The sequence below is a fragment of the Aptenodytes forsteri genome, unplaced genomic scaffold, assembly GCF_000699145.1.
Source record: "Aptenodytes forsteri isolate BGI_AS27 unplaced genomic scaffold, ASM69914v1 Scaffold356, whole genome shotgun sequence".
NCBI classification, from domain to species: domain Eukaryota; kingdom Metazoa; phylum Chordata; class Aves; order Sphenisciformes; family Spheniscidae; genus Aptenodytes; species Aptenodytes forsteri.
In genome coordinates, this window is record NW_008795436.1 from 1,733,125 (window position 1) to 1,747,973 (window position 14,849).

At 39.7% G+C, this 14,849-nt stretch overlaps 1 protein-coding gene across 1 annotated transcript in view; it reads right to left on the reverse strand.

The window, feature by feature from the left end:
* The window catches only part of ANKRD27 (ankyrin repeat domain 27), a 45,202-nt gene extending 30,955 nt beyond the window's left edge, over window positions 1-14,247 (reverse strand). The window contains exons 1-5 of the mRNA XM_009281057.2: window positions 14,175-14,247; window positions 4,198-4,328; window positions 2,910-3,020; window positions 1,701-1,857; window positions 40-194 (exon numbers count right to left, since the gene is read on the reverse strand). The gene's annotated coding sequence lies outside the window, so the exon portion shown is untranslated. The remainder of the gene's footprint in view (window positions 1-39; window positions 195-1,700; window positions 1,858-2,909; window positions 3,021-4,197; window positions 4,329-14,174) is intronic.
* Window positions 14,248-14,849: the final 602 nt, after the last annotated feature.

Below are 14,849 nucleotides of genomic sequence, written 5' to 3' on the forward strand. Positions count from 1 at the left end.
ATATTTAGTAAATTAAACATCAAGAAGCAAGATACTGACTATGTAGTGGCGGAGGCTTTTCCTTTCATGTTCTTTAAATGTTCTGTAGAAAGATCCTATGTATTTATCAAACCTCTCACAGTGCCTTCCCAAGAATTCTCTAACATCTTCAATATTTTTAAGAGCATAGGAGTTTGATGAAGCTGTAGATTCACCTAAAATGAGAGCCAAGAATTAACACATAGGTTTAATATGTATGCACGGTAAAGTACTTTCTGTTCCTACATACACAGCCAACTTGTGTGCAATGAAACATCAATTCAGCTTACTATACCTTTAACTGAAGGTATTGCTTTTAATTAAAAGAATTTAATACATCACATTTAGAGTAGGCTCTCTTGCCTTTTATGTCAAGTATTTATTTGGTATAGCTAAAACTGATTTCACATGGTTTTTTACCCTGGGGTAATTTATTGCCACATACACAACTCAATCTGAGTGCAAGTCAAGCTTGAAAGTAGAAAAGCACATTACAATATTGACCGAGTGCCCATGCAGGAAGTCAGTGTGCTCTAAGTGAGCTGTAAAAATCCCATCTTGGATTTTTACATAACCTATTCTTTATTTAGACACGCTTTCTCTGAATGGGAAAGCAAAGTTGCTTCATGTAAACATTAAACCAAATCCATTTTCCTTCTGAATAAAACAATTGTATCTCTCACTTAAAATTCATACTGCCTTTCCAAAAATTTTTTTCTAGGCAAGTCTTTCATTTGCAACCAAAGGCAGCCAACTAATAACAGGCTTAGATCTCATTCATTCCAAATTACTTTTGAAATTACAAATTAGCTCACTTCTGAAAGACTGCTATCTGACTACATTAAGTAATGGCCAAAAAAGGAACACCACAAGAATAATTTTTTAGATTTAGATTAATATTTACAGAATTTAAGCCCATATGTATGCCAGCTATTTTTTTTCAGAACAACTTTCATACTTCCCTCACAGTACTATTTTCAGACTACCCTAGTATTATTTCACTTTATCTGTTTGAAACAAGTGATGACATTATGTATTTAGGAAGACTAGATGTTTTTATTTCAGAAAAAGCATATGTTTTAGGAAGCTTATGTTCCTTTTAATTAGTAAACACAGACTGTTATACAAATTCACAAGGATTCCTGTTACATTTACAGCTTTAATAGTAGCCTTGGAAATAGTGTTTCAGCCTTATCAAGAGCACTTTCAGTACTAGGACAAAAACTAACACATTCAGCCTAATGAGACAGACCACCACCAGAAAAGCTGCTACATAGCTATGCTATACAACCTCTAACTACTGATGAAGTGATCACTAAAGAATTTACCTCTGCAGTTTTCTGTGCATCCACCTTGCATCTCAAGACACATGTCACATTTAAGACTTTTTAAGCAGTCAGCACTAAACTGAGCATGGCTAAAAAATCATGCTGGATCAAGTATTCTGCAGATGATTTTTAGTGCTGAGACTGGGGCATAGACCCTGCAGAATTAAGTTTGCCTGGCAGCAACTTAATATTTCTCTCCAACAGCATACCAACATCCACCCCAGCAGGCTAATAAATGCCAAGAGCTTTCAACCAAGCCAATGCTTTTCAGAATGAAGGAAATGTATTAAGCTTAAACATACTAATTTGCTCACTGTGCAAACAAGACCCCCAAGTTAACGCTTCAATACGTACTTGAGCTTTCTGTTTTTTCCAATGGATGAGCTATGCACAATATACTAAAGCTTTCTTCTTTTTCATTGTAAAATGTTTCCTCAAAAAGAACAGGTACTGAGAGATTATAATTAAAACCAGTTCCTAAAATGATGAGGTTTCCTTGTATGAAGATCTCCTGAAACAAAACAAAAACCAGATCAAGTGTAAAACTCCGCCAGAAGAAAGTTACTCTTTAGCTTCTGCATTGCATAGTTACATTCCCAGGGAAAGAAGAGAATCTTGTAAGACAGGAAAGCCCCAGATTCATATTCTTGTGCTGTATAGACACTGAAACAAAGACTCCTTCAGTCTACAACAGCTAGCTAAACCTTGCTTATACCTACTTTCTTTATATGTCTACTACTAGAGGAGGTTTCAGACAATCTCCAAGGTCTAAGTGACTACTTGCAGATTTTAGAGCACTTTTAGTAGAAGGGAAATTGAAAAACAACTTAGAATTGGGGCCTAAGTCCAGCTTCAGAAAAACACCACACATCTTGTCTACATTTCTCACACTCAGCTTTATCTTCTTAATTAACTCCAGTGAGGACATCTGCAGTAGGAAGATCTAGATGATAGCCTGCAAACAGGTGCAAGATCTCAGACTGTACTGCAAAATTACAAGTGAAAAAAATGTGATCCTAGGCAGTGTCAGTATTGGTTATCATGGCTTGCTGCTACATTAGTCAGTTTCTGCTCTACTTCCTGAACTGAATTAATACATCAGGCCTCAGATACAACTTGATACCATCAAAGTTTTGTCTTAAGCCTTGGTGAACTTGCATCTGCATACGATATAGGCAGGCTACTATTTGCCTGAAAGCTAGACAGACAGTTCTTAACTAAGTGATAAAGACCCTTCTGCCACACCAGAAAATTCCTAACAGTCACAAAACACAGATAAATTGACAAAGTTGCTTTGCCAACGTAGTAAGCTGAAGTCAGAGGCAGTGTTAACATCTGAACAGGACAAGTATTCTTGTGCACATGCCAAAATACAGCTTTTTCTAGAAAGCAGTATATCCCTGAAAATTTTGGCTTAGATGGGCAACATACTACTTTTGCCAGTTACCTCTAACTCCTAGCTACCTCTCCTGTTACCATTAGTTCACACTATCAGTCATCAACTGCAGTGAATCATTTATTGGAGTGTCCCCAAGCTACATTCAGATATCAAAACAGAAATACCTTTCCATTTAAGGTCTCAAAATTTTCTTCTAGCGGCTTCAGAACATAAGATTCAAACTGGCAGGTAGACAGACTGTTGCTTGAAAGGCTTCCTTTGCATGGAACTAACACCTGAAAAAGTTAGATCATGCTTTAGGGAGAAGTGCCATGTATCACCAGCTACACACCAATAGCTTTTGCTCTTTAGAGGCAAGCAATTGAATCTGGCTTACAAACAATTACTAGCAAATGTATAGCAACTATAGGTGCTTTTGTTTAAATAAAAAGGAAAGGCCATTGATAGACAGACAGTCCGGTGATTAACCTAGAAGTTATATTTAGTGACTTATCTGAAAAAGGGTAACAGATGTAGCTGATGCAAACAACACTAAGAGGAGATTAAACCTTAAAGTTACTTAACACTAGTCACCTGAATGAGTTAAAAATAGGCAGCTAGTAAAAGTGAAGTATATTTTCAAACTAAAATGAAAATCCATCAGAAAGAAGAAAAAAATCTAAGACAAGAAACATCTTGGGTTTACTGCACACCAACAGATTGGCAGCATGAGACAAATTCTTAATTAGAAAGCAACACATTTACTACAACAAACACTGTATACATGCTGAAAAGAAATAAATCCTGTTGTCAAGGAAGAAATAAGCACGAAGCAAGTGGTTCTTTCAGTACTCAGCTTTCAGAAATGGTGTTAGAATACAGACAGAACTGGTGAGCAGATTTTAGCATTTCAACTGATCACATCGCCATCTTAAGTAATACACAATTGAAAGAACCCTGTCCAATTTAAGGCTTAATTTTATAATCAGGTAACAATAACCCTCGAGTTTAATGGAGTCTCCACACACTTAATTTTGGATGAAGACTAATTGCAGAATACCCAGATTAGAAGTCTTAAGGACTGGAGCTTTTATTCCAGCTCAGTTTAATGGCTTTATTTTGCTATGTAAAATGCTGTCAGAAATGAGTGGTTGTCTATCCACAAGGGATTTCAAAAGGTCAATCCCATTTTAAGTTACAAGTGGGAAAATATATAACTTTAGTTCATAGCAAACAAAATAAGCTTCCTGTAAAGTTTAGAAACAACACCAACTTTGACCTGTTGCTACCATGCAATATATCAAGAGGTCCATATTAGTAAATAACAAGCAACTTACACTAAAGTTGCTTTGGTTCACTTCCTAGTTTTGTGGGCTTGCACTAATCTTTACATGTGTCATAGCAGGCATACAATTTAAATACATATAGCTACCATTTAATAAGCAGCTTTTAAACGTACTTATTTATACTTACAATACCATGGAGTTCTGCAACTTTGCTGCATAGATCAGGACGCCGCTTCTGAATGGCCAAATAAAAGGGATTTTTCAAGATATCTTCATCCTACATAGCCATATGGACTTCAGATATTCCAAGGAGATTTTCTAAAATACATATGGAGAATGGTTAACATATCATACATGGCATCTGTTAAAGCATAATATTTGGGAATACCTAGGGGGCAGTTTGATTCCTCTTGTCTAAAAGGAAAAAGCAGTTTCGGATCTTGACGTAAACAGCCAATGGCATGCTTAAGAAGATTACTCAGAAGTTATTCAGAAAGATTATTTTCCATGAATATACATTTCCAATTACATAGTAATCCTCATAATGTCTCCTTCGGCCTTCCAAGTGTTGGAGTCTAACAACGCATGCTATGTTTAGACAAAACTTAGGAGAGGAGGAGAGAAGTTAAGATCTACATTATTACCACTGTGATATACAAGCTAACTTGCACTGCTAAGGTCTAAAACAAGCCAAAGGACACAAAACAGCTTCTTTACAGCAGATTCTACCACATCACAGGACTGATGCTTTTGCAGTATGCTCATGTAAGTCTTAAGACTCACCCGTGTAAGGATTACTGACTGACACACACCAATGAGACACCCAGATAGTGTAACAGGAACCCTTGCGTAAGGCAATCCTCAACTTTCCAGGGAAAGTCACAGGAAAGAGGTACACCAAGGAGATATGAATATCCATGTCATAATTAAAAAGTCACTGTGAAGTGCATCATTTGTGGTCATCTCTACTCCCATGGAAAAAGGCTCAATGATCTGAGGTCAGGCTGATGCATACCATTTGGCAAAACAGCAAGCAAAAGAGTGACTGGTGACAGAAAACCCAACCTGTAGGCACCGGAAAAAGCTATCACTAGGTGTGTCACAGGGAAAAGATGATCTCTAGCAGCACTAGACCCTCAACTGCTGGCTTCCTCAATTCTAATTCTCTGTAAAAAACTATGACACATCCTAGACACAAGGGCAGGAAAAACCCTAATAGGTCCCTTCTGGAATAACTTCAGAATTATTTTATTCAGAAGAATTGAGTTTAACAGGCTTACAAGTGCTTAATTAACTAGTCTGTGCTATGTCTTTTCCCCTCATCCAGCTTCCCTTAGAAATCAACAGAAGTTGCATAATTTCCTCATGCAATTTCAGGTATATGTCCTAGGAAAGGGTGAGAACAGCAGCAGAACTTTAATTTAAGCAAACCACCTTTACACAATCAGTATTCCCCTGTTTTCTTAAACGTGGGATTGATTATACCTAGCACATTATTTGCTCAGTGTGAGCTTCTTACGCTTTTTCTGTAGCACTTGTAATATCTTACTACCTAATGCTGTACTGGTACTAAAAAATGCCTCTCTGTAGATGATGGAAGAGACATGAAACCATTGTATGGCAGTTTAATAGAATGGAAAAACAGACACCCAACTCCCACAGATTTTTCTGACAGCCTTTCAGTTTCAGCTATACTGTGAACTGATCTATAGTCTGTTAACTGATCTACAGTCTGGTCCCTCCTTATAATTAGGCACAAGGAGAGCTCCCTTAGAGAGCTAAACACAAACACGATCAGCTAAAGCTGCAAGTCATTTCCACTATAAAGTTATAACCAGTTACTTACAGCTTGGACAACCTCAGCCTGAACCACTGAAGTTTGGCAGTGGCAGATAACTGCCTCAAGCAGAGTTTTCCTGTGAAGTTCCAGATAATGGTTCATCCGCTTTCAAAACACACAATAAAACTAAGAGCTTCTATGAAAGAATACTAATTCAGCAGTCCAAAAACATTGTTGTTTGGAGCACAAATCTGAAGTTTGCTTACACGAAGGGGAAGAAAATATTTGGTCATTGACACCTTCAAAAGACTAGCCAAGTTCAGTAATTATGAGATTTCAAACCTAGAGAAGTACAGCTTTGCACAAGATCTGTCCTACCACAGTGCCTTGGTAAACAGGATGATCACCAGTAATTCCACAGCTGATGATGCTATAAACACTTCCTGGCAGGCAGCTGTAATCCAAGTTCAAGCTGTGGGCTTCCTCAGCCAGTGGTGGGGGAAGGAGAAAAGGCGACACAAGCCCAGTGGCAGGTCTGCTGCAGGAACACAGATATCTCAGCCCCGATATTCCATGGATCAGTGATAAGACAGACCTTAATAAGCAGGACTAGTTAGCTACAAAAAAAACCAACTGTCTGCTGAACAACTGGCTAGGCCACAATTCCAAGTAAGATCTTAAATGACTGCAGCTTACAGTCCAAACACGAATCAGTGACAATTTATTATATAAAAGTCAAGCACCAAACAGGGCTATACATACAGACATGTGCAGCCTGCAAAACCGTCTGCCACGGCAAGACTTATTTTGGAGTCCTACATCCTTTTCTGGGTGCTGCACTTCAGAGGAGATGAACTGACTGGAGGAGAATCTGAAGTGAGAAAGGCAAGAAAGCCCTGGAAGCAGAATCTAAAACATGAGATACAGTGATGTTGTTTATGCTGAAGAAACAGCATGAAACAAGTAAGAATTTTTTTCCCCAGATGGATCAAGCTCTCAGTGAAGGGCATTTTTTCCACATCAGTAGAAGAAATAAGCCTTAGCTGAAGAAAACAGACTCAAATTACAGGAACACCTTTCAAAAGAGAAGATAAACACATGTTTTAGATTGCTTGGCAAAGCTATCCAGTCTCATGTTGTAAATCTTTAAGAACCTGTTAGACAAACCTCTACTAGAGGCAATAACAGACATAGTGAGGCTAGATTATACGGTCTCTCAAGGCACCTTCCAAATCAAGCTTTTATTAATGTAGTTGGCCCACTGAGGCATCTTCATCTGCCTTTTTATTTGGTGAATTCGTGTTCACTATCTGGTCAAGTGGCAGATGAGACTGCTATGACACACCCCCCACACCCCCCCCCCCACACCACATGGAGAAGATTTTAGCATGCCACGTGCTGTGTCAGGGAAAAGAGCACATTGACACAAGGCAGCAACCAAGCATGAGACTGCAGAGACAAAACTGCAGTGCACAAGTGCTTCCAATTGCTATAGCTATATTGCCACTTTTTCAGCTTAACAAATCTTTAAGTCCAAAGAGTTCTTCCTATAAAAGGAAGGGGGACAGAAGAACACATTCCACAAATCCTCCTCATCTAGAAACCTGTATCTCACCATGAAAAAAACTGGTAAGCTTTGTCTAGAAAGGAATTAAAAACAACATTTCATTCCCTGGCAGAACAGGTAGAAGAGATTTATGGGAGGAGGGGAGCTCCCACAGAAAACCTCAGCTTATGAAGCTTGCTGTCTATATGATTGAGGTAGCTCTTAAATCATTTCCCACACCTGAAAAAACACAAGAAACTAGAGTACTTGAAGAGTAATTTCAATTGACAGATCACAGGAAGAGCTTGAAATTATAATCTTCAGTTCCTGGTTCATGAGTTACACACCACAAATAACTAGTTTTAAAGCACTTAGTGGCAGCCATGTAGATTCTTTTACTACAGAACCACTGGCAGGGTTGAATCACACTTGAGAGCTCCAGCAAGAAGTGGAAAGAAACTACATTCAGACATTGAATTTTGGCACTTTAGCTACTGTAATGCAACTAAGATGCCATCAACATGCTGTACCCCAATAAGGAAAATAAAACTAGTTCATATGGGTATTTGCCACCTACCTTGAGCAGAAGGAGACTGCGAACTCTGAACTGCTCACCACATGCATTTTCCTGCACAGCAGGAAATAAAACATTACTGATTTGGCTAGTGGTGGTTGAGATTCACAACTCTGAATTTCCTTCCCTTTTCTCTCTCCCTTACCCCTGCATCTGCTTAATGCTACATTAGAGGATAGCTATCATATCCAATTAAAATGTGGGTATGAAAAAGAAAGGGTGAAATACTTATTAACTGAAACAGTTAAGTTACTATATTCACTTGGACCTCCTTCACCTATCCACAGCATTTCTCAGAGAAAGAGGTGTGGATGTATAAGCCATCCACAATTTAAGTAATTACAGAAAAAAAAAGGACTTTATACTAAACTTAAATAGATTAAGTCTACAGAATCAAGAGAGTACATTAAAGCTTCCCCAAATTTTGGCTCAGGCATTTCAGATTAAGTCAATTTCTTTCCACCCCAAAAGTTAAATGCATCTGAAAATGCTCACTAATGCATTGCTGTAATTCTAGGAACACATTAGAATACTCCATTGAGAGAGTTTGTTGGCAGAACACAACATCCAACCTCAATCTAATTTAACATGGGGCCGAGGGGGGGGCAGCACCAGGGGGATACAGACTTATTCTAGTTGCACCTTGGACACCTTTAGATTTACTAGCATTACAAAAGCAGGAAATGTACAAAGCCTTATATGAATTACCAAATCTGTTTAATGCTTAACAGAAAGCCCACTAAAAATTGTCATAAGCCATATTCACTATGAAGTTTATCAAATTCTATGGTGCTGAGCTGTAAAGCAATACACAAGTACCAATGTTAGATAAAAGGTTTAAATGTAATCACTTAAGTGTGTGGCTTCATGCCTGTAAACACAGAAATAGCTCAAACTGCTGGAAGAACAGAAGCTACCTAATCGGAGAATCTAATAAGCATTATGTTACTGTTTTAAACAAATCATAATCATAGCCTTAAAACAGCCAAATCCTTTCTAGATTAAGAGCAGCATGATAATTCTAATGATACAATTAATGGTACAAGGAATAGCTAAAGTGAAAAACGTATCGTGGAACCTCAGCACATCACTGTTTTCTCCAAAACACTGGAAATTAAGTCTTATGACCTTTGGTACTGAAAACAATGAGTAGGATTTAACTATGACAGTTTATTTTGCCATTGGTGGTGTTTTCCTTTAGAGATGGTCAAGTGAAGTACCTTTTACAGACCTATCAGGTTTCAGTTCCTTTTAAGAAGCATTTTGAAATTTAGAAAAACAGCCATTAAAGTAGAAGATGTCATTGTACTTGCATCGTTACTTGAATGTGGACATGATGTAACTGCCAAGTTATACAACTATTTACTCAATTCTTCGGCACATCATCTTCTGAATGTCCTGCTATACCACTATTAAAGACCTAACAAAACATACTGCAGAGAAAATGCCTTTCATAACAGAATTAGGGATTCTGTATACAAAGACTTCATATTCAGTGTTGAACAGTATAAGATTCTGTGTTTTCACTAGGGCATTTTAATAATAATTTGGCAGAGCAAAGACAGTAAAACAGCTACCAAAGCTGATAAAAACTATTAGCCTTGTTCAGTAACCTGAAATCTCTCCAGGAGAGCGAGTTAGAATATCACACTGGGATGCTAACATCAAGTACATCAGTGTCCTCTCCACAAAAGTCCAGCTACCAAGAAGCTGAATGCCATGTTCTCCAAAATCTTCAACACCAGATCCATTAGCACATCATGTTCAAGAAGCATAAATTCACTGAGTTTTACTTGCATAGCAATACTGTGAAGTTTCACGCCTCCATAGTTTCACATGACATCAATTTCATCTTAGCTTGCAGACTCTACAACAATAACAACTAAGGCTTAGTAAACCAGTAACTAGAATATCACTTGCTGAAAGGCTCAAAATAATGAGAAAATCAGAACAAGCAGCAACTTGTTACTCAACTAGATGTTTAGCTCAGAGTAGCAGACAGACATTTCTGATAAAGTTTGTGTGCGTATTTAACACACTAGCAAATTGCAGAGCTTTGCAGAAAAAAAATAAGAGGAAGCAATTGTTCCCCAGTTCTAATTTCTTTTTTTTTTTTTTACAGAAATGCTTTTTTTCCTCATTTAGAGCACCACTTGTTAGCAAGAACAGCTGAAGCTAAGCATATCTTAAAGCACTTTGCAAGCAAACAGGAATCTAACCCTAGAATTTAACTAGTCTCAGTCCAAATAAAAGCCTAGTTACGACCTCAGCCACTGTTTTACCTGCACTATTACTCCTCATATTTACCCCACTTCCAGGCAAAGGTTACAATCTGGTCTTGAGCCCTCAAATCAGCATTCACCTCAAAATAAAAACAAAAGATCCTTTCTCTGTTTCTGAGCACACAAGAAACCTTACTTCCTCCCCTAAGGGATGAACACTGAGCATCTTACGAAAAAGAGCGAGAGACATGTTCCAGTGCACCTTGCTCACCACGAGGGAGCGGAGAAAATCTATTCCTACCCCTTTTAGATTCAGCTGCAGCTTGTATTGATTTTGTCAAAGTGAAGTATATCAGAATAACACCTCTGAATTATCAGATTATAGAGTGGTGAATTTGCATCAGTCAGCTCAAGGCTTCCCAGCAACCAGGGAAAAACTAAGTTTTATGATCCCAGAACATCAGTCTGACAGCGATGGAACAGGGTCTGGAAAGGAGGGGTCAGCAGCATTCCAGGAAGATGCTCATTTCTCTCAGCATCTCCCCTTCAGACACACATTTCTTCCAGTGAAAGGTTAAGAGCTGGCACGGGATCTCACGATTTTGGTTTTTGTCTCTGCCCAACACCCCCCAAGCCCTTTTTAGGCCTAACAAGTCTGGCTCTCCTACCACTGCTCCCACCCTCCTCAGACACGCCTCCTCCAGAGACCCTACAGCACCTGCCAGCAACAGGGGAGTACTGTGCAGATTGGTTTCTGAATGCAGCTTTTCATTATGAACTCCACCTCGCAAACTCTAAAACTGAGCACATTCTTAAAGAGTAGCAAGAAGGTTCACCCTTTGTATTTTAACAGAGTATTTGCACTGTGTATATCAGTACCTCATGCAGCTTTTCATTATGAACTCCACCTTGCAAACTCTAAAACTGAGCACATTCTTAAAGAGTAGCAAGAAGGTTCACCCTTTGTATTTTAACAGAGTATTTGCACCGTAGTTTGATGTGGAGACATTCCTACTTGTCTCAGACTTGAGGCCAGAGAACATATTGGCTTGACTCTCCACAGTTGCTATTTCTTTCCTCCAGAGAAAGTATATTTTAGTATGAGTGGCTCATCCTTCAGCAGGCAAGCTTCCCACTTTCATCCAGTCACTTCCACTGATTTTTTTGTGATAATCTTACTTGTCATTAGCCAAGTATTAGGAACAAGCTGCATTCTCCTCTTCACAGCAGAATAGAGACTAGATTCCAAATTCTCAATTCTTGCAGGTTTAGAAATCCACCAGATGAACTACAAAGAATTTTCATTCTTTGGCTTACCACTATTAAAGCTGCATTAAATTCTCAGATGGGGAGCCCTGAGCTATTCACAAGCAAGCCCTGGAACAGAGTGCAGAGAGTGCTGATCAGTGAACCACATAAACAATTACAAGGAACATGTTGAGAGGAAAAACATTAACAGAAAGTATGAAGTTCCCAAAACAGCTTCTCAAACAAGGATGCAAGCCCTGGAACAGAGTGCAGAGTGCTGATCAGTGAACCACATAAACAATTACAAGGAACATGTTGAGAGGAAAAACATTAACAGAAAGTATGAAGTTCCCAAAACAGCTTCTCAAACAAGGATGCTTCCTCCAAATGGTAGCGAGCTGTATTTAAGGCTACCTCCTCAGGCTTGCAGAGGTGTCAGCACATGCACTTTTTTGGAGTAGGGAACAAAAACTAAGGAGTTGAAATACACAGATAAACAGTGTTTTACTTAAGCCAATTATTTTGATTCTTTAGTTACTGAGGCAAGACAGTGGTATAATTCCCCAGCCTGTGTATTGAGGGTGCAGCAGGCCTGAACACTGTACTGCTGAGATGTGGGTCACAGAAGGCAACACCATTTCTTGACTACAGAGTTACAGATCACCACTGTTGACAGCAGACCATGTAAGGCTGATACCAACTCCAAGACTAGCGGCAAGTCTGTAAAGAAACCGAGTGTGCAGGGTCAGACCTAGCACAGGCCACCCATAGAAATACAAGTGAGCTGAAGCCAGCAACCCTATACCCCATTTACCTTAGTTCGGATTGTCCTTAGACCAGACAACTGGACAGGAATTTAATTCATTCTCTGTGCATCTCAATAGGAAAACCAAGTCCTTGCAGGCCAGCACTAAGTCTTACCTCATCACTGCAAGACACTTAAACATCAGACCATTAGTAGAATATCTAGTTATGAAAAACACTGTAGAATTACACTCGTTCCCCCCTTTAGGGAGCAGAGCAAGGGTAAGGAAGGTTGGAACACAATTCAGCATGTAAGTTCTTCTAACTAGGAAAATAAATTATTTTAACCACCACTGGTGTTTTGATGCTACATAATGCACCATACACCAGCCTGAGATAATTAAGAGCTTCCTGACCATAAATACCATGACACAGACATATCAGTCTAACATTCTTACATGATATAAATTAAGATTCTTGCTATGGATCAAATCCTCAAGCCACTTCACCAGCAAAATGCTTAGCAGAAAGCAAATCACAGAATAGTTACTGAAGAAAGTTGCATAGTGTTATCAGGGGGAGGGAGGGGGTTGATGTCATGTTTCATTTTCACTGTATCTCATCCTTATTTTCCTTCCTCATCTCATAGTGGCTTCAAGCTTTCCCAGGCCACAACATTCTACAGACCACATTCACTATATAAGCCTACTCCAAAAGCAAGCCCATCAGGCAAGGCTTACCAACCATTTAAACAAAACAGACTTGTATTTACCTAAAATTCTACTTAAACGCTATATCCTCATTTTAACAGACTTTTAACAAGTAGTGATGTTCAAGAAGCATCACAGAATACTCTGCAAACATTTTTAAGGGTACTGGAATAGGAAGAATATGGTCATTAACAGCTATTGCAAGAAAGCCTTTCTACAGAACCAGAAAATAGATTTTTCCTCCTACTCATCATGCTGCTTCCTAATTCACATTTGATTTTTACACTCCATCCTAATAGTTTTCCCAGGACAATATTTCAGCTAGTCAACATCTTGTTTGAAAGCAGTATCAAGATTTGGATTTTTAGAACATCATGCCTGTCTACAACTGAATTTTAAGGGTTTCCAAAATCTACCTGAATTGGATAATTGCATGCAGCTGAACTTAATTTAGAACTAATCTAATAACAGCCTCTTTCTTCCCATATGACACACCTAAAGGTGTATTTCAGCATTATCTGATACAGATTATAACTGCTGCCAGCTTCAGGTTTAGGCAGTCACATGTTCCTGAAACAATACCCCCTCTCTCCCCTTTTCAGCTACTTTCAGAGAAGCAGTTTCAGGATTCTGATGTGCCACAATGAACAGTAACTGTAGTGATACATGGCAGACCTTAAACACAACTCCTATACACACACAAATATGCATAATTTAGTCAGCAATAAGCTTAACTCTCAAGTCACATAGGACTTCAGAGTCAAACCCAGAGCTAATCCTTTTTCCACCTGACAATGATTAAGCAGTTACAAGACTTCACTTATAACCAGGTCAAAATCATCCTGTGTTTCTTTATTCCTAGAAGGAAACAGGCATTATTGATTCACTGCTTCTAGGCTACCAACACACAAATTGGTAGAGAGCTACTCAGTTTACTCTGTAGCAACCTGGCAATCTACAGGAGTTAAAAGGCAGTTTCTTCCACAGGTGGCAACCTGCAGCAGAAGCTATGTATGACTTAGGATTAGGGCCAAAATTAAGGCAGAACAGCAGAAAACAGTTAGCGGAGCCGAAGCTACCAAGTTCCAGAAGAAGGAACATAGTCTAGACAGACTCCTCAGGCTGGGCTCAGCACCAGAAAGCCAGTCTGCCTAGACTCTGCTCCTCATAGCAAGTTATCTTGCTCAGAGCACACGCTGCACTACAGAGGTGGCATGAGAAGGCAAAGGGTCATGCTCCCCCTTCTCATGGGAGCAGGTCTTCACATCTTTTTCAAGTTACTATAGTATCAGAAAACCACTCGGTTACCCACAAACATTGAGGCATACGTAGTAGCATACATTATGACAAGCAAGTTCTCCAGAAGTCCACTTCGGCAAAGATGTATTGTGTGCTAGAGACAACATAGTTTAGTTTGCTATGTAGCACTCAACATCATCAATTCTGTTCTTCTTAGAAGGTCCAGATATACTGGTAAACACAGCCTAGTGTCCATCACTAATCATTACATTGTACTTCAGCACATTCACAAGGGTGGCCTGCGAAGCATCATTTCTGCTAGTGAGGAACTGGTGTGTTCCCTGTACTTCCCGATGGAAAATGGCTTGACTTGAGCTAACTGCAGACATTCTGTCTGGATGGCACACCGGCACTTCCCATTGGCCTCCTTAAACACCCCGTGCGAAAGGTGAAGACACCACTTTCCCCCAGCACTGCCCCGGAGCGCCTGCGACACTCGGGGACGCCCGCTGCACCGTGAAGTCTGGTCGGAGTCCGACAGCGCTGACCTCACGTAAACAACCTACATAGCTGGGGTTAAATGAAGTTCAACGACATATTAAACATTTCTGCCGCTTTACCGCGGAAAGGAGCGGGACGCAAGGCAGGTGCCAGCGAGACCGCGGACACCGACAAGCGCCCTCTGTTCGTGCGGCCGGAGGTGCCGCCAGGCCGGCGGCGCCAGGCGCCCGAACGGCACGGGAGCGAGCACGACCCGATGCCGCCGCAGGCCGCCC